This window comes from Ambystoma mexicanum, chromosome 1p (genome assembly GCF_040938575.1).
Source record: "Ambystoma mexicanum isolate Mex_15411 chromosome 1p, UKY_AmexF1_1, whole genome shotgun sequence".
NCBI classification, from domain to species: domain Eukaryota; kingdom Metazoa; phylum Chordata; class Amphibia; order Caudata; family Ambystomatidae; genus Ambystoma; species Ambystoma mexicanum.
The window spans coordinates 848,392,531-848,417,057 of record NC_090921.1 but is presented as its reverse complement, the minus strand read 5'-3'; positions in this window follow the sequence as shown (position 1 = coordinate 848,417,057).

Sequence of the window (24,527 nt, the reverse complement as noted above, 5' to 3'; positions counted from 1 at the left end):
TCAAAGAAATGATGGTCCCTACCAGTCATTGGGGACACAGAGCAGATTTGATCCCAACACCATGATATATGGTAATCAGGATAGACCCCGATATGTGGATCGATTTACTGATAATGGAAATCAACATAGGGGCCAGTACCCACAATCTGAGAGACAGGACATGAGGCAAAACGTGAACTACAATCCACATCAGTACAATGATTCCCCACCAGGGGACTATAATCAAAGGATGGGTGCAACCCGCTCCCCTCCACGAATGAATCAAGAGTTCAGAAACCATCCCAACCGACATCAATCACCTGAGAGGTATCAGAATAGATCCAATCAGGGGGAAAACAACCAATATCGACCTAGGCCACAGAAAGAGGATCCTAGAGAGATGGAAAGGTTCCAGTGCCTTGAGGCCCAAGTGAAAATGTTAGCTGAGCAAATAGGAAAGCTCTATACAGCGCAAAAACAACCTTCCAAAGAGGGGGCTGATGGCCATAGCAATGACCGGGGGGCTTCCGAAAAGTGACTAAGTACTCATGATAACTGCAGTGCCAAAATGACAGATTGCTCTGATATAATTTTGCATAACGACTCTGAGATGCCTAATGGATTAAAAATGAAAGTGCCAGTAAATGAACTTGTGACAGAAAGTGCAAATACTTTTAAAAAAGAGGTACGGTTTAACCTAGAGCTAAATAAAACAGTAAAGATTTGTACAAATGAAAAAGAAACATTAGGAATTCCAAAAGAACATAGGGACAGATTTAAGAAAAATGACTCATGCATGGGGAATACCAGTGAACAGGGAGTAAGTGGGGATGCTATAGCTCCTTCCCTGGGCAAGCAAAACAATGACCAAACACAGACAGAAAAAGGAAATACTCAAAAGGAGGGTACAAGTCAATCACCTGAAGAATTCTTTGAGCCACATATTTTTGAAGAGGCTGAAAGGGCTGGTATCACACTAAATGATCACAAATGCACAGAATTAAAAAATGACAAATTGCTGAATGATGTTGTTACACATGTTCAGTTGGAAGGTTGTAATGTGGTCTCTGATGTTACCCAGATGGATGGGCGAACAGTGGCCACACTCCAAAAAACCTCTGATCATGGAGAAATGAATAAAGTCTCTCGCGCAGAAATGGGTAAAAAGGAGGGAAAAATGTCTTTCCATTTACCAATGTGTTTAGCCAAAAGTGAAAAAGACCTGAGAAAGGTGAGCCCTGAAATCAGTAAGAATTCACACTTCTTATGTGTATTAGAGGAAGTTGAGGACAGATATTATGCACCCATCACTGTAGAAGAAAAATGCCACACCTTTGCTATGATTGACACTGGCGCACAGGCCACAATTATGTCCAAGGAGCTGGTAAAGAGTATCAATGAAGGGAGACCCCCACATAGTCAGATCACAGTGAAGGAAAATCAAGGCCCAGTGCATAACTTTAATGGGGAGGAGGTGCCCATCATAGGTGTAACTGAGGTTGACATAAAAATAGGAAAGCACAGAATGAAACAAGAGGTATTGATCACATCTATTTGTGAAATTCCATTTCTGATGGGGACAGATTGCCTGAAAAGATTGTCTCCTCTCATAGATGGGGTGAATGGAGTGCTGTGGTCCTTAACCAAAAAACCATTGAGGCCTAAGAAACTAAAATCACAAAACAGCAATATAAATGAATGTCACACCGTTGCCAAAACAAATGATGCTGTGGAGGTATATCTCCAGAATAGCTGCATACCTAGTGTCACTGTTATATTAATGTGTCAAGACAAAATGCAGAGCGACAATGAAAAACTACCTGTACAAATATACTTGGACCGAAGGAAAAATTGGCAGACTGCCATAGATGAGCACACATTACGTTTTTATTTAAAAGAGAAAACATGCAAACAGAATATTGCTCCTAAAACAGATTCAGAAAAACACATTACCACTCTAGCAGAAATACACATGGAAGATGATCAACCATGGGTTCATGTTGGTATAAATGACTATTTTAAAACAATAAAAGCCACTTTAGAGCTTGGACATGAAAGGAGTTTCATTAATGAGAAATTGTTGCAAAAAATAATGGAGAGGGAAGAAATCCCGAAATTTAGGATTAAAAACCAATATGTTTCTGGGTTGGACAGTCCAGACTTTGAAAACCGAATTGCAGGCAGATGCATGCTTAAAATTAGCATTGGGCAGAAAACAATTTACCATAATGTATGGATAGTGAGTGGAGCGCAAAATGAATTTTACATGGGCAATGACATCATGCACAGAATGTGTATGGTGTTAGATTTCCTTAATCAAAAAATATGGTCACGCCTAGGTGGTCCGGCACCTGAATTTGACGACAAAAGAAGGGCTTATCATTGTGCACAACTGGTTCCTTATGCAATCGAATTACAAATGAGGAAAGATACTATTATTCCTGCATTTACAAAACAGTTTGCAATAACACAGAAATGCAAAAATGGACAGCAGATGAAAGGCTCTGATGCATTTGTATGCCTGAATGAATCCATAAAACAGCAAGGCCTGTATTATGAATACATTCCATTGGTAGACATTGGTGAAGGATCTGTAAAAATTATGGTAAATAATGAAGGTTGTCAGGATATTCATTTAGAGGAAAACTTCCCATTAGGAATGGCCATACAAAAATCACATTATACGGCAGATTTAAATAACATGGTGATTGGAGGAAATATCCCTGAAAAGTATGTAGATGCCAAGGGTGAGTTGCCAGAACACCTGGACTCTCAGCCCAAAGGAATATTTAAAATTCATTCTGTGTATCCTTATGATTCAAATGAGACAGTGTGCTGCCATCAAGAGGATTGCATAATATTAAATTTAAATGAAAATGAAACAGAAAATCAGCCCATTGAAGTGGAAGCTGATATGCCAAAATATTTAAAAGTGGCATCTTTACAAAAAGACACAGCCACACAGTTAGAGGAAAGCGCCGAGATTCCCTTACCAGAAGATTTTCCAGAATTTTCCAAAATGGTAGAAGAGCAGATCTCCTTAGCGGATGCGTGTGAAAGCAATGAGGATAGGGACAATCTGAGGGAGATATTTATGGAGTTTAAGGATGTATTTGCAAAAGATGCTTATGATTGTGGTTTAACTGATTTACATGTGGCCACACTACCAGAAGGGTGTAGCAGAAATCCAGTGTTTGTACGCCAGTATAGACTACCGCTGGCATGTTTAGAATCATTGGCAGAGATTATTAAAAATTTGGAATCGCGGGGAATCATCAGGCCCATTCATAGCACATCCAATACACCTATTTTAGGTGTGTTACAGCCAAATGGTCAATGGCGACTATGTGCAGACTTGAGAGAGTTAAATAAAAGAGTACCAGTATCTAGATGGCCACTGCCATTCATTGATCAGGGCCTAGCTCAGGTACATGGTTCAAATGTATTTACCACATTAGATCTCACCTCTGGATATTGGTGCGTGCCATTGGCAGAGGAGATACAACATTTATTTTCCTTTACATTTGACAGGACTCAATATGCCTGGCTTAGAGCTCCGTTCGGGTACATCAATAGTGGGAGTGAATTTGGCATATTTTTGAGAAAGGCCATGCCGGATGCAGCGGAAAGAGGAACAATAGTTTATGTGGACGATGTCCTGATAAAAAATGAAAGCCTGAAAAGCCATTTTGATGAAATAAGACATGTACTTGGCCAATTGCAGAAAGCAGGCGCCAAAGTATCTTTGCAAAAATCACAATGGTGCAAGAAAAAAGTGAACTTTCTAGGGCATGAAGTGACTGAACATGGGCTAAATCCACAAAAGAAGAAAATAGAGGTCATACAAAGGTTAAAAGATCCTAAAAATGTGAAAGGAGTAAAAAGTTTATTAGGGATGACAAGCTATAACAGAAAGTTCATTGAAAATTATGCAGAAATCACTCAACCATTGACTAAACTGCTTAAACTGAATACTCCCTGGAAATGGGAAAAAGAGCAGTCTGATGCAGTGGCTAAATTAAAGGAATGTCTTGTAAAGGCACCATGTTTAGCATACCCCATAAAGGACAGGGATTTCTTTATAGAAATAGGTTTTTCTGAACATTGTATGTCAGCAGTGTTATCACAAAAACACGATTTGAATCACAAAACCATTGCCTATGCAAGTAAGGCGTTTTCCCAAGTTGAAATGAAATTTAATGAATGTGAAAAGGCCCTATTAACCACTGTGTGGGCGTTACAACATTTCCGCCCCATTGTTCAGGGAGAAAAGGTGATTATTGAAACAAATCATCAACTTTTGCAATTTTTAGAGAGTAAAAGAATTAGATCAGGTAATCTAGCGCAGTCCAGAATCACTTCATGGACGCTGGCATTACAAGGTTTTCCCGTAGAAGTGAGATATGGACAAAATAAAAAGAACCCAATTGCTCAAGGGTTAGCTGTCTTACATGACTGCGCAGCTGAACAAATACCAAATGAAATGGAAGTGGAAACTAGTTTGCAGGAATTTGAACAATCACCACACAAAGCTTTTGATGAAAAAACATGCAAGGATTTGCCAACTGTATATGTGGATGGTTGTGCTTTTCACATTGAAAATGACAGTAATAAACAATTAGTGGCAGGAATAGGAAATGTCTGGTTGAAATGTGAAGGCGTCCCCAGTATAGGGATGAGGATTGGAGAAAGGAGCAGTCAGGTGGCGGAATTGGCAGCCATTTATAAAGCAATTGCTACTGCAGTTGATAAAAAGTTCAGTGAAATTGTCCTGGTGACTGATTCTGACTATGCACGGAATAGCTTTGTGGAGTATTTGCCTGGTTGGAAAGCAAGAGGCATGGTTACATACAACAAAAAGCCACTTAAACATGGAAAAATGATACAAGCCATAGACAAATTGGTGTCAGAGAATAATTTAACAATATACTGGAGAAAAATTCGTGGGCATTTAAAAACACCAGGAGAGGATAAGGAGGGAAATGATAAGGCAGACCACCTGGCTAAGATTGGGGCTGTGATGGGAGAATTGCTACCTATTGATTATTTAATGGGTGAAATACAAATTGATGCAGTGACACGTTCTAAAGCACCAAAGGAGGTAGATCAACCGGTGGTGCAGTGGAGTCGTGACACGCCAGACCAAGATTTGATTGAGGCACAAAAGAATGATCGAATTTTGGGAATCTATTATAATCATTTGATAGATCCTGAACAAAATTCTTTAACAGAAAATGATTGTATGGGAAAAGAAGAGTTGAGGGTGCTATTAAAGAACAAAACACGAATTAGATTACAGGATGGACTCATGATTAGAGAGTCCATAACAGGACAAATGCAGTGGGTAGTACCCCTTTCATTCAGAGGGCTAATGCTACACCATGCACATGATGCCATAACTGCAGGCCATAGAGGTTCACAAAAAACATTAGAAATACTAAAAGATTATGCTTACTGGCCACATATGTCCCAAGATGTGGAATTATATACTAGAGGATGTCTAGTATGCGCCCTATTTAAACCTGCTTCACCAATGCATAGAGCACCATTGATGAAAAGAGGCCTAACTCTCCCATGGTCAGATTTGCAAATAGACTATGTAGGTCCTTTAAAAAGGTCGAGGAGGGGAAACCATTATATTTTAAGTGTGGTATGTTTGATGTCGAAGTGGATTGAATGCATTCCTGCACCAGATTGTAGTGCGCAAACAGCAGCCACATTGCTGGTGAACCATGTGTTCTCAAGGTTTGGGTTGCCACAAAGAATTGAGTCAGACAGAGGAAGTCATTTCACAAGTACTCTAATGAGTAAGGTATGGCAAATACTAGGTGTGAAAAGGAAACTACATATCGCATATCGGGCAGCGTCTTCAGGTACAGTTGAAAGAAGCAATAGGTCTGTTGTGGATATTTTAAAGAAATTTGTGGCAGAAGCAGGTTCCAGCTGGGATTTACGTTTACCGTTGGTTTTGATGGCAATCAGATCAACTCCTGCCAAAGCAACAGGTGTTAGCCCCCATGAGGTCTTGACAGGTAGGAAAATGGTGTTACCACAACACCTACTATACAGAACACATGAGCAGACACTTGTGAGTGCATCCACAGTTCGTGAATATATTGATGAACTGAGGAGGCATTTGCAACATGCATTTGCTTTTGTGCAGAGAAATCTGGAAAGAGCTGTTGACAGTGCAAAGTCTTATTATGACAAAAAGACATCAGTAAAGGAATACAGTGTAGGGGATCAGGTGTACAAGTTTCATTTTGGAAAAAGTAAACAGAAAAATTCAAAATTTCTAGCAGCCTGGCAGGGGCCATTTCGAATTATAGATAAGGTCTCTCCTGTAGTTTACAAAATTTTGAAAAATGAAGGTGAAACGGCAATAGAGCAGTTCGTCCATGTAAATCAAATCAAACCATGCCATCCCAGACATGAGATCAGGCAGCTTGAGCATGTAGAAACAGATAAAGTCCCTTGAACACAAAAAGAGAAAATAAATGGGTACAATCAGGAGGCAGTGACAAAGAAGTTAAAAAGTTGATTGTTATAATGGCACATAAACACTGTAATATATGTAAAAATATATAATATAAAATAAATAAATAAATAAATATATATAATGGAAGCTCATGGTTGGTGTGCAGAGAGAAAATGTATTAAATATTGAATGCTGTTTTATATGTGCTTGTTTTCTTTTTAACTTGTGTTTAATTTCAGGAAAAAAAGAAGAAAAAAAAAAAGAAATATTTTTACCAAGCATGTTTTATTTTTGGCAAAAGGGTGAAGTTAGTATTGTGCTATGTACTTAATTTGTTTATTTTCTATTTGATTTAGAAAATTAACATTATTTGGTCGGAGGTTCCGGGATAGAGCCCACGGGAGACGATGGAGTCCTGGAGCCCACGTGGACGGATTCCGGGAAAGTCCCAAAGAGGGGTGAAGACCAAGGCTGCAAAGCGATCAGCATTGAAGATGATACCGATGATATGGTTAATGATGATGATATTTGGAGGGATCTTCAAGAATTCAGAAGCACAGGTTGTCATTGAACCTGGACCAGCATCTGGTATCGCGGTGGAAGAGGCACCAGGATTCATCATGAGTGATAGAAGGATGATTTTCCAAAATATATACATACCATTGAATCCTGAGATTTTGATTGAAAAACATTTGAACAATACCGGAATTAAGATTGAACAGACTAAAGAGTGGCTGGAAATAAGAAAAGAGGACACTAAGCAGTCAATAAGAGATATATTAATGCAATTGGAAAAATCATTCGTGAATTCAGCAGACATTAAGAAGAGGAGAGGAAAGAGAGGTGCGGTGATGCTCGCGATATCATTGGTAATGTCTATAGTTGGAGCCATAATAGGTACCACAATATCAACAGCCAATTCTATTTCGGTAGGAACACTGAGTACTAAAGCGCAACAACTGAGTATTGACCTAGAAATAATACAAAAAACATTAGATGGAATTAGAGGGGGACTGGATGAACAAGTAAGATTCATAAATGAAACTGCAATCATTCTAAATGGACAAGCGGATGTAATGCAACGGGCGACTAAAATAATACTTAAGCATGACAGAACTTTAAATGAAATATTGAACATAATGAGTCCTGTTGATAAACTATTAACGAATTATATGAGAGAAGTTCAAACTGCAGTTGACTAGGAGGGAAATTGATATAATACAGGTAAAAATTGCATTCAAAATGGGTAATGCAATGCCGTTATATGTGGACTTGGAAAGACTAGAGATCGGATTTTTGCTATGCATCCCATATGTAGCCCCTGAACTTATTTATCAAACGAAGTGGGTACACAACGTGAGATTTTGGCAAGAGGACAAATTTATTAAGATTAAGACTCCAGAAGTGGTGGCATTTCAGTCATGGGAACCTGAAGTTTATTTAATACCAAACCTGGAAACATGTGTCAAATTTAAAGAACAAAATTATATGTGTCCAGGTAAACTGTTTGTTCCTGATGGCACAGATGCTATTTGTGGTTTGAAATCTGACCCAAGTATATCAGAAGGATGTGAAGTGATTATTAGCAATATGGGGAGTGAAGAAATGGCACAGGCTAAGATGGTCAGAGGTAAATGGTTGGTCAGCACCTGTTTAAAGAACATGACGGTAGTACATTTAAACCATGGAACATACGTGGTTAAACAGGTGAAATATAATGTTTTTTTATTTACAGGTTCCAAAGGATACAATTGTGTCAATTGGGGGGTTAACATTGTTTCATGTAACAAATGATGTTTGGGAAAGCCAAGTGGAAAATATCGATTTTTTTCAAAGGGATACTTTTCCAATAGATCCGGATGTGGAATATTTATTGAATCACAAAGAAAGACATGTTATAAAAATGAATTTGAGAAAAAACAATATTACAATTAGTAATCTGGGGATAATAGAAGTGGAAAGATTTAATTGGGGAACCTGGGGGGAACGCTCAATAGTGGGTTTGGCTGTCCTGGTGCTAATCATGGGTGGATGGTTGTTTGTGCTATCAGTAAAAATGAAAATGTTACTGATTTTAGTAGCTACGTCAGTAAGAGAAAGATATCCCAATACACATGCATTTTAAAAGAAAAAAAAGAACAAGTTGTTTTTAGGAATTGGCTTGGATCGTAGCCAAGTTCTAAAAACAAAAGGAGGGTATGTAAGGATATTTGGCGTGTTACAGCACAGAGTACAGCACTACTGCACAGGTAGCAATTTATTTTTTGATGCAGCACCACCACATGGGTGTGGTGCATTGCTATATGTGTTGCCAGAGTAACATGGACATATAAGTAAAGACAGGCTATTCAGTCAAAAACGATTTTTACATATAAGATGCAAATCTATTTTTACAGTTAAAAGCACACGTGCACATTCAAAAGTGCACACTATTTTTCACCTGAAATGCCTATGGTGCAAGAGACACATTTGAAAATTAATAACTAACCTTATTAATAACTAACCTGACTAATAAAACTGCATTTAACATAACCCACTAATAAAAATGTGTCTCCACTGCAGAATTAGGCCTACTCTGAAAGTGAACTTTTAAACGCACATTCATTTTTTTTTTCTCTGCTGCTCTGTCCACATAACTACAGGAAGCAAAGAGCTCGAAGGAACAGGAAATCAGTTGGTTACAAATTTTTACTGTAGAAATGAGCCATTGTGTAGTGAGGGAGGAGATGACATGATTGATTCTGCGTCATAGCAAGTATCATGCTAGAGGCAGTGATTAGAGTTTTGCTGGGGAAGCTTGAGGAGAGGGGGAGAACAATCGAGATCTTGCAGAGCTGGGAGAAGGACCTGTTTCCTGGCTGAAGCATTCCTGCTGCAAAAGCTGAGAATTCCAGGCAATAACCCCGGTTTGAGAACGACAGACGCTTGTTTTCACTGGGGTTAATCTTCAAGGGAGCCAAATTGAGAAAGAGAATAGCCGGAGAAAACTCATGCTGAACAGATAAGGTAATTACAGAAGTGTGGGAGCTGTGCGAAAGTGTGCGAAACTGTTCAGTCAGTGTATTCGAGGGAGTCCCAGTCCCTTATCAGCATATGTAATGTTACCAATTGAATATATTCTCGCAGTTCTCTGTTCATTTTATCACAAATAATGTTGTACCATTTCATTTATTTCTGTAAAAAAGGGTTAAACTGTGTTTAAGGGAAATTTCTATAATACAAAAATATCTGAAAACAGATAGCTAGTGTGTATTATTTCTCTCTTTCATTTTGCATGGGAAAAGGTTTAAATGTGGGTAGATTTTTAAACAGTGCAATTGTCATTTTAAAACAGATATGTGCATGATTATATTCAGTATGGACAGTTGTGAGTGACTGTTTGTAGCATAGCTTGTTGGAGGTACATGAGCCAATGGGAAGAGAGACTCTCTGGACATAGTTCCATACCGTATATAAGGTAGTGGAAATTACCACAAAAATACCACAATAGCCCATGGTGGCACACAACACTAACACTGAAAATGTGGTATCCCTAAAATGTAGGCCTGAGGTCTCTCTAGTGATCACGAACAATCTAGATAAAAAACAAGGGATGTTGGATATTGGGGCCACAAATAAACCAACCACACAAATTATCGCGCACATTATCTAAATAGGTCTGAATTCTGAAATAATGCAATGTATTATTGTTATGTGTGATCCAATATGAACACAGAGAGTGATTATTGCTAAAGGTATTTTGGCGGTAAGAAAATACTGCAAAGCCCCAAATATCCACAAAATACCCAACGTTCCTTATCAATAAGACCCTCAACACTGTCCTCCGCCTGAGCCCGACATCAACCCCATCTCTTTTAAATATGCCACTATTTAACTCCACCCTCCTATTACCTTCATTGTTACAGCTCTCTATCTATGCCATGATCCTTTCAACACCTTCTTCCCTGATTTGACCCTTCTCCTTGAGTTATTTCCTACACGCATCCCCTTTGTCATAATGGGGACTTTAAACTCTCCAAGTCATCTGCAGCCACCTGACAAGGACGTAACCCGTCCTATCTGACCACTTCTATACACTCTGGTGGAAACTCCCTTCACCTTTTCTTTCTCTAATTCACTCGCCTCCGCTTACCTCTCCATTGACGTTTCACCATCTGATCACTGCATTGTTCACTTTAACATCACAGTCCCTCCACCTTATACTCCCCATCTTCCCTCTTCAATGACTAAAAGGAAAGTCGGGCTTGGCTTTCTTGCCCCTTACCTTGATGATGTTAGGGTCTCTCTCTTATCTCTTTCCCCTATTCATGCCCATTCCAATGACCATGCGTTCTCTGATTTTCACTATGAGCTTATGACTCCTTTTGACCAACGCTATCCACACATTCACACCTTCCTCAGCCTTGGATCACCTCTAAATTCAGACACTCATAACAAACATTTGCCGTGACCTACAACCCTAGTGCAAATTAAGGACATCTACCTTACGCCTAGCATACAAAAAATCCATTGCTGCCCTGACCTCTCCACTGAATTCTGCCAAATCCTCCTACTTTACAAAACTAATTTCTTCCCTTTCCCCAGCAAACTTTAATCTACCTCCCAGATGGCAGGGTGTGCACTACAGGCAGGAAAACCTAAGTGTAAGCATCAGAAAGGAGGGAGAATAGATGGTCTTTTTAATAGGTCTAAAAGGCTGAGAAAAGAGGAAGAGTGTATATCGAGGGGTAGAGAATTCTAGTGTTGAGGAGAAAGAGCAAAACATATGCAGAACGTGGAGTCAAAGGTACAGAAAGATGATAAAGGGATTGGGAGCAAAGAGGATGGGTAGGAAAATAGAAAGAGATTAAATAAGAAAGATAAATTGGGGTAAGCCCATGTAGACAATTGAAGACAAGAACAAAAGTGAAAGAGAAGATAGCAATCAGACAATAGAAGGGGAGCAGAAAGGCGATAAGGAGTATTAGAAGAATGTGATGAGAGACGAAAGAGAAGACGGAGGGCGGAATTAAAGACAGCGCAAAGGGACTCATTGGAGAAGAACGGATACCAAGCAAGAGGGCCAAGCAATAGTTAAGATGAGAAAAATAAGAAGCTTGTTTGCAAAATGGGAAGTGCAGGACTCACTAAGGGCAGGGGTGGACTGGCCTATAGGAAACTCTGGAGATTTCCCGGTGGGCCTCTGCACCTGGGCCTCTTTTGTGGGGTATTTCCAAATGTTCTTATAGGAAAAGCATTGGGCTTGCTGAAAATCTGTCACATGGGGCCACTTTGAACTTTATTTCCAGGGCCTCTCTTTTGGTCCCCAGTAATTATTTCCAGGGCCTCTTTTAAGTCCCAGTCCACCACTGACTAAGGGTTGGGGTCTTGCTTAAGGAAGATACTCCCATCACTTTTCAGGAATGCAAGGAGAGATTTTCCCTCCCAGAATCAGAACGGTTCCAATATTCACAAATATGGCACTGGATAACTAATAGTGGGGTAAAACATGCAGGTATTAGGTCCCCTACTGGTCTGGAACTATTGATGCGGGACAGGCAGGAGCCAGGAGGTCTGGAAAATATCTACTTGTTATCGCCTCTTGGAGAATTTGCATGAGGGGGTGAAACTCCCATACATGCTTAAGTGGGAGTGGGAACTGGGGAAGGACATTTCCTTGGAATCATGGGACCATATCTGGTTCAGGGCCCATAAAAGCTCACGATGTACTCTGATAACAGAAGGGGCACTGAAACTGTCCTCTCGCTGGTATATGACCCCAGAGGGATTGCACAATGTCCATTCTGAATTCTCAGACCGCTGCTGGCATAGCTGTGGCCAAATGGGAGACATGGCTCATATGTAGTGGTTTTGTACAGTTATTCAGACCTTTTGGGAAGTGATTTCAGCAAACATTAAGCAAATAGTTGTCTGGCTTCTCCCAATGTGCCCGATAACTCTAGTCCTGGGTGACGTTCTTGATGACATTACTTATCCTACGACAGGGCCTAAAGCAGAATTGATATCATATTTGCTAGTGGTGGCCAGAATAACCTGTGCCAGGTTTCGGAAAACTCCTGGGGGACCCATGATTTCATCCTGGTGGATTACGATATGGGAAATAATTGCTATGGAAAGAATGTTGGTGCTAGCATGTGATAAAATGAAAAGAAATGTGCAAACCTGTGCTACCATTCTTGATTTTGTCAGAGGGAAAGAACACATGCTATTTAGGCCACAACTTATGAAGAATCTGTCTTTGGAATAGGCTGGTAGAGTGGAATGTGGTCAGCTGAGTATTTAAGAACCAAGTGGGACAATACACCTGCTATAGTTGTTGATTATACATAGTAGTTGTTTGGTCCATAATTGTGATGTAGAGCTCAATCTTTTTTTTTGTCTCATCTTCCTTTCTTCTTTTACTTCGGGATGGGGAATTCATGTTAATTGTTAAAATTAAATGTCGACTATGCAATGCTGTCACTACATGTTCTGGACAATTGAGCTTGTGCAGGGGCATAGGAGACCCATAAAATCTGGGAGGGACAGGGAACACCTTGGGGACTTTGTTTTTTTAATTTATTTGTTGTGTTTTAGTCAAAGAATTCGACTTTTCACAAAATTAAAATAGCAGTACATATTAAATTACATATATAATCACAGTATAAGACAAGAGAAAAGAAAACTGAAGAAAATTAAGAAAAAGAAAAGCAGTTCAGAGTATGACATCCTCCCAACGATGGACCTGTAGAGAGATCTTTTATAATACTCTCACCTGCGCTTTAAGTGCAGATGCTTTATGGAGTTTCGCCAACCCATCCTATCCTATCCCACTTGAACCCTCAATGATGGAACATGACTGTGCCCCTTTACAGCAGTGTATGGGCTGCAATCATACCTCAGCACCAGGGTATTCACTGGATTTACATGGATAGCGGAACAAGTGCTGTTTTGAATCTCGAGGCTCTGCTTTATTTTTTTCTGGATCACCCAGATGGCTTATGGTGGCCTCTATTAAAACTTGTCTACAACTCACTATTCAGCTGGTGGTGGGTACCAAAAATGCCGTTGCATCCCTATTTTTTTTTTTATTTGGTTTTATTGATTTTAAACAAAGGAAATACAGATTACATAATACATGACTACTGACTCATGGTTACATTAAAAGAACAAAGTTTTGATTCTTTTTATACTTTGCAACGTTGTTGTGTGCGTCTTCATTCTTTAGTTGTAACAGTTAACAGAACATAACCCTCACCCAACCCACTTGCCGCATTCCCTCCAGCATCTTGGGCTTGTTGTTTGAAACATTTTGGAGAGTCTGAGTGGGTCATATTACCATCTGGGTAGGAGTTTAATGGTGTGTAATTTATATTGGCTGGATATGGACGTTTTGGATGCGGCTTTACACATTGTTTCCCACTGGTCGGAGCTTATCTCGTCTCCTATGTCCCTTTCCCATCTGCTTTTGAGTTGTTCCATGGGCCCGTCTCCCGCTTCAATTAGTTCTTTGTACATTACGGATATCAAACCTTTCATATCAGACTTAGAGTCTAGGAGTTTTTCGAACGGAGTGAGATCTCTTTTCAACTTGTCCTTCCATTCAGGTTTTGTTAGGACACCTTTTATCTGGATGTATTGGAAGGTGGATTGTGGGCCTATTCCTAGGGCTTCAGTTAATTCCGGTAGCGGAATGAAAGTGTCTTTTTTCTGCAATTGCCCCACCCTTTCCAGGCCTGCCTCATACCAGGATTGGAATCTACCTACGTAGGGTATGTGGTCGTTTATGCCGGGAGACCATAGGTGGCTGAGCAGGGATGGCCAAGTGGTGATCTTGCGCATCTCTTTACCTGGTCGCCATATGTTCCAGATGGTACTCAATATTGGGTGGCCTTTGATTCTTCGTTGAACTCTTTTATGTGGGGTCCATAGCCATTCCGATACGGTGGCTGGCGAGAGATAGTGGTTGTCCATATGAATCCATTGAAGGTGTTTATGGTCACATAAGTGGGGGATGAGGATGCATAATTGAGAGGCTTTATAATATGTTTTTAGGTCATGGAGACCTACCCCTCCTTTGTCTTTGGGGAGTGTTAGAGTGTTGTATGCAATCCTCGCCCTCCTCTCCTGCCAGAGGAACCTGGTCATAATTTTTTTATCATCTAGAAAGAACCCATTTGGTATCTATATAGGCAACATCTGGAAGGGATACAGGAATCGAGGGAGACATACCATTTTAATGGCGTTGACTCTTCCTAACCACGAAATCGTGAGTTTGTTCCACCTTTTCAGATCGTCTGCGAACCCCTGGAGAAGGGGAGGGAAGTTAGCTTCGTATAGGTCTGTCAAGTTTTGGTGATCTGTATACCCAGATATTTCAGTGTGGAATGTAGAGGAAATAGTATTGATTTTGTCTTGTTCACTTTGAACCCAGAGAGTTGGCCATATTCTTCTAATAGATGAAGGGCACGAGGGGCAGATGCCAAGGGGTTGGTTATGTGTAGCACTATATTATCTGCATAGAGTGCTGCCTTGTATTCTTTTGATCCCAACCGCATACCTTCTATCCTGGAGTCAGATCTCATGTTTTGGACTAGGGGTTCCAGGGAGAGCACAAAGAGGATTGCAGAGAGGGGACATCCCTGTCGGGTTCCGCGTTCCATTTCGAACCATCTGGAGTATTCTCCGTTTACAAATATGGATGCCTTCGGGGATGTATATACCGCGTGGATTCCCTTTCTAAATCTCGGCCCTATTCCCACCTTTCGCAAGACTGCCCACAGGAATTCCCACTCTACTCTGTCGAAGGCCTTTTCTGCGTCTATCAACAGTAGGGCATGATCGCCGGGTAGGGTGTGTGATGAGTGGACAAGATAAAGTGCTTTACGTATAGTATCCGCCCCCTGCCTGCCCAATATAAATCCGACTTGGTCATTATGTATGAGGTGAGGCATCAGTACTTCCAAACGGGAAGTCAATACCCTGGTATAAATTTTAGCATCTAGGTTGAGTAGGGAGATGGGGGCGGTATGATCCACAATATTTAGGGTTTCTCCCTTCTTTGGGAATCACTGTTATTAGTGCCCTTTTGAAGGAGTCCGGGGCTTCTTCTGTTTCTATTATCTCATTAAATAGTTCTGTCAGGAATGATGTTAGCTGTGCACTGAAAGTTTTGTAAAAACCGGAGGTGTAGCCATTTTACCCGGGGGATTTACCCATGGTTAATCTTTTAATTGCGTTTTGGACCTCAGTTTCAGAGATTGGGGATTCTAAAAGTTCAGATTCTGTGTATGATATTTTGGGCATATCGATTGAGGATACGTAGTGATCTGTGTTTGATTGGCCTGGGCTCGCTTCCGAGGTGTATACCTTCTCGAAGAAGTTAGCAAAACTCTCAGGAATGGTGTGGGGGGTATATGCTGTGGAGGGAGTTTCTTCAATAATCTCTTTCACTTTTCGCTTTGCCCTTTGCTCTCTGACTCTGGCAGCTAGTAGTGCATCAGCTTTGCCCCCCTTTTCATAAAAATTTTGTTTGAGGAATCGGAGTTTGCGCACTACTAGTTCGTGTTCCAATAGTCGAAGTTCCTCCCTTTTGCACTTTGCTGCATTTATTTTATCCTGGTCTATGCCTGGATTTCTCCATGTATCGCTCTCCAATTGACATATTTCAGATCTGAGTCTATGTTCTATGATCTTTCACTCTCTCTTCTTAGAAGACCCTTTGCGTATTAGGATGCCTCTCCAAGTAGCTTTACCTGCTTCCCATATTGTTTGTTTGGACACCTCGCCATTATTATTCAGTTTGAAGTATTCAGTAATTTCAGTCTCCAATTCAGTCTTAAAGACAGTATCTTTCCATAGACTCTCATGACACTGCCACTTCCCTCCCGGGATGGGTAGGTCTGTCCATTCTATGTCCGCCAGGACCATATCATGGTCTGACCATGTTATCGGGATAATTTCTGAGTATGTTGTGATGTCGAGGAGCTCCTTAGTGAGGTATACATAGTCAATTTGGGTGAATGCTTTGTGGGGGTTAGAATAGAATGTGTAACCTCTCTCATTAGGATGTTTGATTCTCCACATGTCCTTCAGATCATACATATCCATCATGTCGAGCAGTTCAGGCCTATCACCTCTATTTTGGCTTCTCGTTTCGGGATTACCTGGTTTCCAGTCTTTGGTCGGGTCTGCCCATTGATTGAAGTTCCCTCCCAGAATAATATGGCCTGAGGCTTCCAACATTATTTTGGGAATGGTTTTCTCTAGAAATTTGACTTGCCCGATGTTGGGGGAATATGTCACTGCAATCGTTACATTTACATTTGCGATTTTCCCAGATATCAAGGGGCTCGCCCACCCACATCAGACCATGTCTTATCCACCTCCAGGTTGATCCCCTTCTTGATCAGGATACCCACGCCTCCTTTTCTAAGTGGCCCGGAGCCCCAGAACTCCATTTCCTCTCGTTTCCCGATGATACATCGCTCCTCGCCTTTGGCGAACTTTGTCTCCTGTAGGAGAAGAATGTCGATTTGAGATCTTTGAAATTCCCTAGCCACCAGTGACCTTTTGGTTGGTGAACTTAGTCCTTTCACGTTAAGTGTTCCTATCCTAAGGGAGTCCTTTCCCTTCTCCTCTTCAACTAGTGCCATAGTTAGAGCTTGTTAGGTACATGTTCATGACCCGTATCAAGTAAGTAGAGTGTTCATTGAGTCCCACATTGTCCTGGATGTTCTGAATTATCACTGATATTGCTATGGCCTTCACCCATTTTCTGTCCGCCCATCCCCCCGCCCCTCTCCATTTCCAAATTGGTGGCGTTCGATCGAACCCAGATCAGAACACTGGCCCTGCATCAAACCACCTGTGGGGACCGTTACTACACGTCCCTTTGCTTAATCTAACATCTTAGTCTTGATTGAGCCCCCTTTAACCCCCCCTCATGTCCATGTCCTGACTTTGTTTTAAGCCTATACATCTTTCTCCATTCAGGTCATTAACTTTTATATCGGAATAAATGTCATCTTACCAAAGCTGTGGATCGTCAGTTATCTCCCCCCGGGGGGGGGTTACCTCTTCGGAATTTGCTCGAACCTTTCACTCATTTCCTTCTGGGGCCTTGCATACGCCATCCTCTATTTTCTCGTCGTGGTCCCTCCTGGCCATTTTCCAAGGAGGTCTGAGATGCATGCCTTAATTTCTCTTTCCAAGCTTAGCTTGATTTTGTTGCCATCGTATTCGGAGGAGAGGGAGAAGGGGTAGCCCCACCTGTATCTTATATTCTTTTCCTTCAGGTGTTTAGTAAGGGGTCCACACATCCGTCGGAGTGCCAGCGTCATGGACGATAGGTCTTGGTATATTGAGATCTGGGCACCACCTAGAGTGATCAAATCGCTGCTCCTCGCCCTTTCAAGGATCCTGGTCTTATTTTGGAAGCGATGAAATCGGGTGAGTACAGATCTTGGTCCGCCTGGGGGACCTCCGGCTCTATGTATCCTCTCCGTTTTGGGCTTGTCAATCTCGTCGTCTGCGACTAGGAGTTTGATGATGTCGTGTAAGGTATTCCTTAGATCGCTCTCTGTCTCCCCTTCTCGTTCCGGGATACCAAAAATTCTCAGGTTGTTCATTCCTTCCCGATTTTCCAAGTCGTCGAGTTTGAGTTTGAAATTCTCTTCCCATTGTTCCAGTTCCGTCATCCGGTGGTCAAGCTGTGCCTCTAGGGTATCTATGGAAGCTTGGTTATTCTCGACCCCTTCCAGCCTTTCTTCCATGGTATCTAAACGATGCGTGGTTTTGTCTATTTTGGAGCCGATGATGGCACCCATATTCTTTATTTCGCCCATTAAGGAGGCAATGTCTCCTTTGGTAGCCGCTGATTCACTCACCAGATTGTCTTTATTCGCCATGTTGGAGTCGCACCTCTCAGAGGACGTCGAGACGTAGGTGATTGTGGCTAGTTTCTCTTTTATGTCCATGAGGTCGCTGGGGCTTCTGAGGTAGTGCTGGTAGTGTCCGGAAAAGAGATGGGGACGAGGGCAGAGGAGGCACACTCCCCTGCATTGGGGGCCCAACCCTCTGCACTGTGATGTTCGCAGACGTGGACAATTTGTTGTACGCTAGGGGATGGGGTCCGGGGGTTTCCGTAGCCCTCGATGATGGACAGAGGATGTGAAGGGTGTACAAGAGTCATAGGTCACCAACAGTTCTTTTAATTGGCTCTCGGGCGTGTAGTGGACCTGGATAGGTTTCCCTGTTTGGAGGGGTTCGGAGGTAAGTGTTCGTGGTCGATGACCTTGTGCCTCTCATTGTATCAGGCCTCGCGTCTGGGCTTTGTCTCTTGGCGGTTAGAGAGTGCGGCAGTGAGATGGAACACTCTCCTCCACGACGTTACTGCTCTGAAATATGATCACCTGTCCAGATATGTGGGTCATGGAGGGGTGACCCTGAGTTCCCCACTGGACACGGCAGGTAATCTCGTAGGGGGCTTCAATATACTTTGTTCAGTGGGTGTGGTAGTCACCCCAGCGTGGGCCCACGGGATCCCTGGAGGTGGGGTGGGCGTAGTTATAGCTGGGCAGATCAAGGAGTGTCTTGGCTGTCTGGAGGGCACACTCTCTACTTTGGTTGTGGTGTGGTCAGATATGTGGTTGTGCGTCTGAGTATCTGCAGCTATCTCCTTTTCCTGTGTTCTTCCCCGCCCTCTTTCCTTCTTCTTTTTCCTTCCCCTTTTGGTCTGTTCAGGTGTCTTCCACTTTTCCCACACTAATTCTGTGTGTTTATGGGTATTTAGGTCTCCGGGCCTCCAGGGCGTGCTCCTTCATCCGGACCCGGGCCGCCGGCCCAGTGCCGGCCTGGCCACCTGCGCTTCACTCGATCCCCGATCAGGGGGAGGAGGTGGGAAGCCTCAACTCGCCCCCACCTGCCCCTCGGGAGAAAGCGCCAGGGGTCCTGCAGCAGTGCAGGGCGATTTCACGCTACGTGCGGTACTGCAGGTAGCGAGATGGGGCAGCCGCCTACCGTCTTCTGGTGGTGAGCGTATTTCGTATCTCGGTCTGGTGCCTCTTTTGAGGGGGGCGCAGCGGACACGGCTCCGGTCACTGTTTTAATGTGTGCGATAGAGTTCCAGGGGGGATGGGGGTGTCCACACGGAGGGCGAGGTGTTTCTGGGCTCACCCCGTTCCGCAGGTCCGGGGTCTTCCCCTGGCCGTTGCGCGGGCCTTGTCGGGTTCAAATGGGGCCGCAGTGCTGCTGCTTGCAGGGTCTCCCCGAGGGACAAGCTTTCTCAGGTTTCCAGGGTCCAATTTCGATCAGGTTTTTTGCCGGCTTGCGGGGGGGATCTTCAACCAGCTCTACAGCAATTTTGGGTTTTGGGGGGTCGCAAAGTGGGGGCTCAAACAACTTCAGGGACACAGTTTCACGGAGCTCACATGGAGTCAAGACACATCCGTGCGCCCCCTGGTGGCCAGTCTTGCATCCCTATGTTAAAACAAGCGCTGGCAACACCAACCATTTGGGCTTTAATGTAGACACGAAAAAGGCACTTGAGAAGCACCGCCATAGTGGTATCAGGTACCCACTGATGGTAGCAGCTGCAAAATGGTGCAAGTACCTGAACATTTAATAGCAGTGCCTAGCAAATGCCCATCACGTATAGACAAGCAAACACTTGCCATTGCTGGTTTTTAGCAGGACTTCAGTGAAGGAAAATGCATATTGCTAATAGAGTGATTGATTGATTTTTGATTGATTGATTGATTGTTTATTTGTATAGCACCTATGCACAATGTGTTTCAAAGTGCTTCAAGGGGGGGTGGGAGCAGCATGAGAGAAATACAGTTACATTCTTACAGGTCCTTGAAACAATTAAGAATGTGAAGAAAAACTATCATAATCAGCCTGACGACATTTCAGATAGTGCAAGTGCAATGAACAATTAAGGAGAAAAGGAGTGGATGAAGGCATCCCTGGATGAGACATTTGTATTACACCAGTAGTATGTTCCCAGATCCAATTAAGTTATTGGGCCTCATTACGACCCAGGGCCTGGACCATGGTGCTATTAGCACCATGGTCCATGCCGGTCTCCGGCATGGTGGATGGCGGAATTACCGCCCCCATCACAAGGTTGGCGGGGGCGGTAATTCCCCATTCACCATTTGCCCTTCCCCATTCCCATTTTGCCCCATAGGGCATAATGGGGATGGGGAAGGCGCTAATTACGGCACCGTAAATTACGGTTTCCGTAATTAGATCCAAGGTCCCTTAGCCGGTTGGATTTTAACGCCTGCAAAAAGCAGGCGTTAAAGCCTCCAACCCGCTAAGGCACCTTGTAATCAGGCGCTAATGGTTTAACAGCGCTGACGCTCTTTACGGCGCCGTTAAACCATTAGCGCCAGGGTCGTAATGAGGCCCATTAACTACACAGGGTTTTGTAGTAAACATCCCTAAGTCAGTGGCTTTATCTAAATCAAAACAAACTGGCACTTTATGTGCCCTTTATAGATCATTGTAGTGTTTTTTTAAAGGAATAGGTTATGGCGTAAAATGAGTCTGCGGGCCGCGTGGCATCCATCCACCAAAAACCTATGAAAGTTGCTAAGATAGTCCAAATTACATGATGCTGTGTCGCAAGGCAAGCTCCCACTACAGGACAGGCCAGAGGTGAATATATACCTCATTTAAGGTTATTCCTGACTTCAGACCTAGGCTGCAGGTAGGATTGAGTGAAAAGGGAGTTCATGCAGGAACAGTCTGCTGTGACTGTCTCTTCCTAGAGAGGAACTAGACAGGAGCGCAGATGACACTGGGGCAGTGGGAGAGCGTTTTGCCCGAGCTCCCACGTTCCCTCTAATAAATCCTCCCATGCCGGCCTGTACTTGGGAGAGGGGGGCCACTTTGTGTATTATCAGCCCCAATCAATGCGCAGACAGATATGGTGTAGTGTATATATCTGCAATTGTTTCAACAAACGACTTCTAATCATCCTCGTGCAGGCCTTGTGAGATTGGATCAAGCGATAGAAGAAGACGCATTCATGACTGCACCCTTTATCTGGGAACATGAGGAGAGGCAACATTCTTCCTTGTACAAATCTCCCCTCTGTACCCTTCTCTACCCCACATTTTCGTCTGCTGTACACCCCTTTCTCCAAAGTCCCTTCCCAGCACCCGACAGCAAGTCACTCCTCTGAAACACTGCCCTCTGCACTTTCTCACTTGTCTGTACTTCTCTCTCATTTGCAAAACACAAAGCACCTCCTATGCCATTTCTGCCCTACACCACTCTCCCTGTGTTCTGGTCTTTCCTGCAACCCTCTCTCCCCTGCACACACTGGTCAACCTGTGCGGCAAACCATCCCTATCTTTCATCTGCACTCTGTTCTTGTTCCCATCTCTCCCCTCCCTTGCTCCTCTCTTTTTCTGTCCTCTGCACCCTTTCTACCCTTTTTCACTTTGCAGTCCCACACTCTACTGCACCCCAGTCCCTCGCTTCCCATTCCCCCATGGTCAGCACCCCGCAACTCTCATCTACACTTACTCAGCACTGTCTCCTCATTCTTCAGAGCACACCCGATATCCTGGCTTACATTTCACAGGTTTTCTCTCGCATGCCTTGCATGACCAACCACTCCATATAGATTCTCAGAATAAGCTGGAACAGGCATGCCAGATCCATGACCTTAAAAGGGCCCATTGATACCTGCAAGCATTAACACTTAAGAAATAGTCCGCAGCATGGATATTTGGAAGGGGTGACAGACACAGAAGTCACTAAATCCACATACTGCATACTCTACCCCCAAAATCTGATCACACTGCGACCACTCAAGTACGCTGACAGAAACAGCTAGGCTGAATGAAGCAGGGTGAAGCTTAGCCAAGACCCACAGAAGAATAGCGCCTAATTCCTTTTGAAAGATGCGCAGGATGGGCACCAACAAATGGTTTATTTTGGGCAGGGACAGAGTTCAGGTCTATGCTGGTAATAGTTTGTTTTATGGAATATAATAATACTTTTGTCATAGCGTTTCATGCTAGATGCCTTCAGCTTCTAGGCAATGTAATTACAGGTATTATTACCCTCATTTGAACAGTACTGAATTCATGAAAGGTTAAGTGGACCCTGCTGCTGGGTGTGAACTAGCAAAATGCAGGTTGCCCTCATGTCAGAGACCAAGCTTTAGGTGTGGTACCATCCAAACTTCAAGCAGGTGTGATTTGGTGGGAAGAGGTGGAGGGGTGTGCCTTAAGTGAGGCCTACTGATATTAGAGTATACATCAAGTGTTTTCCCTTGCCTAACATAGACATTACTATGGAAAGGAGCACACATCCCACGTAGCGGGCCTTCTTGAGATTGACTCATCCTCATTTAACTTTATATGTTTTCATGTGGATTTCGTATACAATGTCAGGCTGATATCTCAGGCAGTGTCTGCGCTTTGCAAGACAGGCCTGGGGTATAGGGACATCTTGGAGAAAATACAGTCTTCGCCAGATTGTGTGATCCTGGCCGAATCGTGTGACCCCCCCCCACTGTGCATTATTTTCTCTATATGTTTACTTGGGATCACCTAAAAGTGACTCAGTCGGCAGTGTACACTATAACGAAATGCCTCAATCGTAAATGTTCTAACAGAGTTTTGTGTTGCTCCATGTATGTGAAGCATGTTGAGTGAGTGTGAAGAGGGACAAAGTGTCACAGCAATACATGTCACCTCCAGCAGGGGGACCGGGTCTCATTTTGGGAAGCAGTTATAGATACATAAAATGTATAATGTTTTTTTTGCAGAGAAACATATCAGGTGCAGTCAGCGTGATCCAACTCTAAGGAAATAAACTAGAAACAATCTCAAAGTAACCTGACGGTTTAGGGGAACTAGTATAGTGTAAGCAGCAAAAATAATCATCACGCCCTTCTCCTTAAAAAAGGCAATACATAGCATAATAAACGGTGTTGTGGCATTTGAATAGAAACTGCATGTACATGTAAATATATACCGGCTCCCATTGTGCACCCTTGATCCTCTGCTGTATAGGTGAATGGCCTCCGTATTTTTTTGTGCGGCCTTGCAAGCCCATGTTGGCCAATGCTTGGAGCTTAAATGGGAGCCCTGGCTGCCCATCAGTAAGGAACCAACAAAGAGCATCAAATGGGATGTTCCTCTTTGGCAGGGGCTGGGTCACACTTTCATGAAGGGCCTCAGGTTTTTCAATTCATGAATGTGTGCCACTGCCAGCGTCTCATATTGTTACACTCACCTGGTCTCTGCGGAGGCATTGGGGCACGGTTGCAGCCGTCCCAGGGGTGAGGTCGCTCAGGTCTGACTTCGCCCTCTGCACTTATGTGGTGACTGGTGGTAATAGGTGATGCTGCTTGGGACTGCTCCTGCATGGAGAATAGAGAATAGAGGGTGTGAGTATGCCAGCTTGTGCGCCTGATCCCCTTCCATACTCCTTCTCCCAAGCCATGGTACCCGTGGGATGTGCTGTCCCTGGAAAGATCACCTGTTGATTAGTTTTGGTGAGCACTCCATCCTGCTGCTTCTGGCAGGGGCGCTTGTATGATCTGGACCTAGTTCCTTCACTGGCGCCTTGCATGTGCTAGTCCAGACCTGCTGCGACTAAGCCACTATACTTCAGGTAAGTGTTCCTGTTTGCATTTGTCTTTCCTCATCTGTTTTTGTTGTATTGTAAAGTTTGTTGTCTTGTATTGCTGTATGTTCCACTTTTGATGTTTGCTCTTTTGCTTTCTTCCCTTGCAGGTGATGTTGCCGACCCGGCAGAAGCTGCGGAGCTCGAGGCGGCAGCCGGAGGGAACGAGGAATGAAGCTGCAGTGGTACAGTAGCTGGTAAATTGTTAACTAGGGGGCGTGCGGGGTTCAAATGTGGCGCGGCCCTGGGACGGATGTTATAACCTTGTCTTTCTTCTTCTTCTTCACAGGGTCCCAGTTTGTGGATGAGGAGCGCAGTGCAGCGGTGTCGGGATCAAGATCACTGGATGTCAGGAGATGAGTCTGCAGATGAAGCGATCAAGCTCTGGTTTCCTGGAGGTGAGTATGCAGGAGAATGCCTGGTTTCAAAGGTAAAT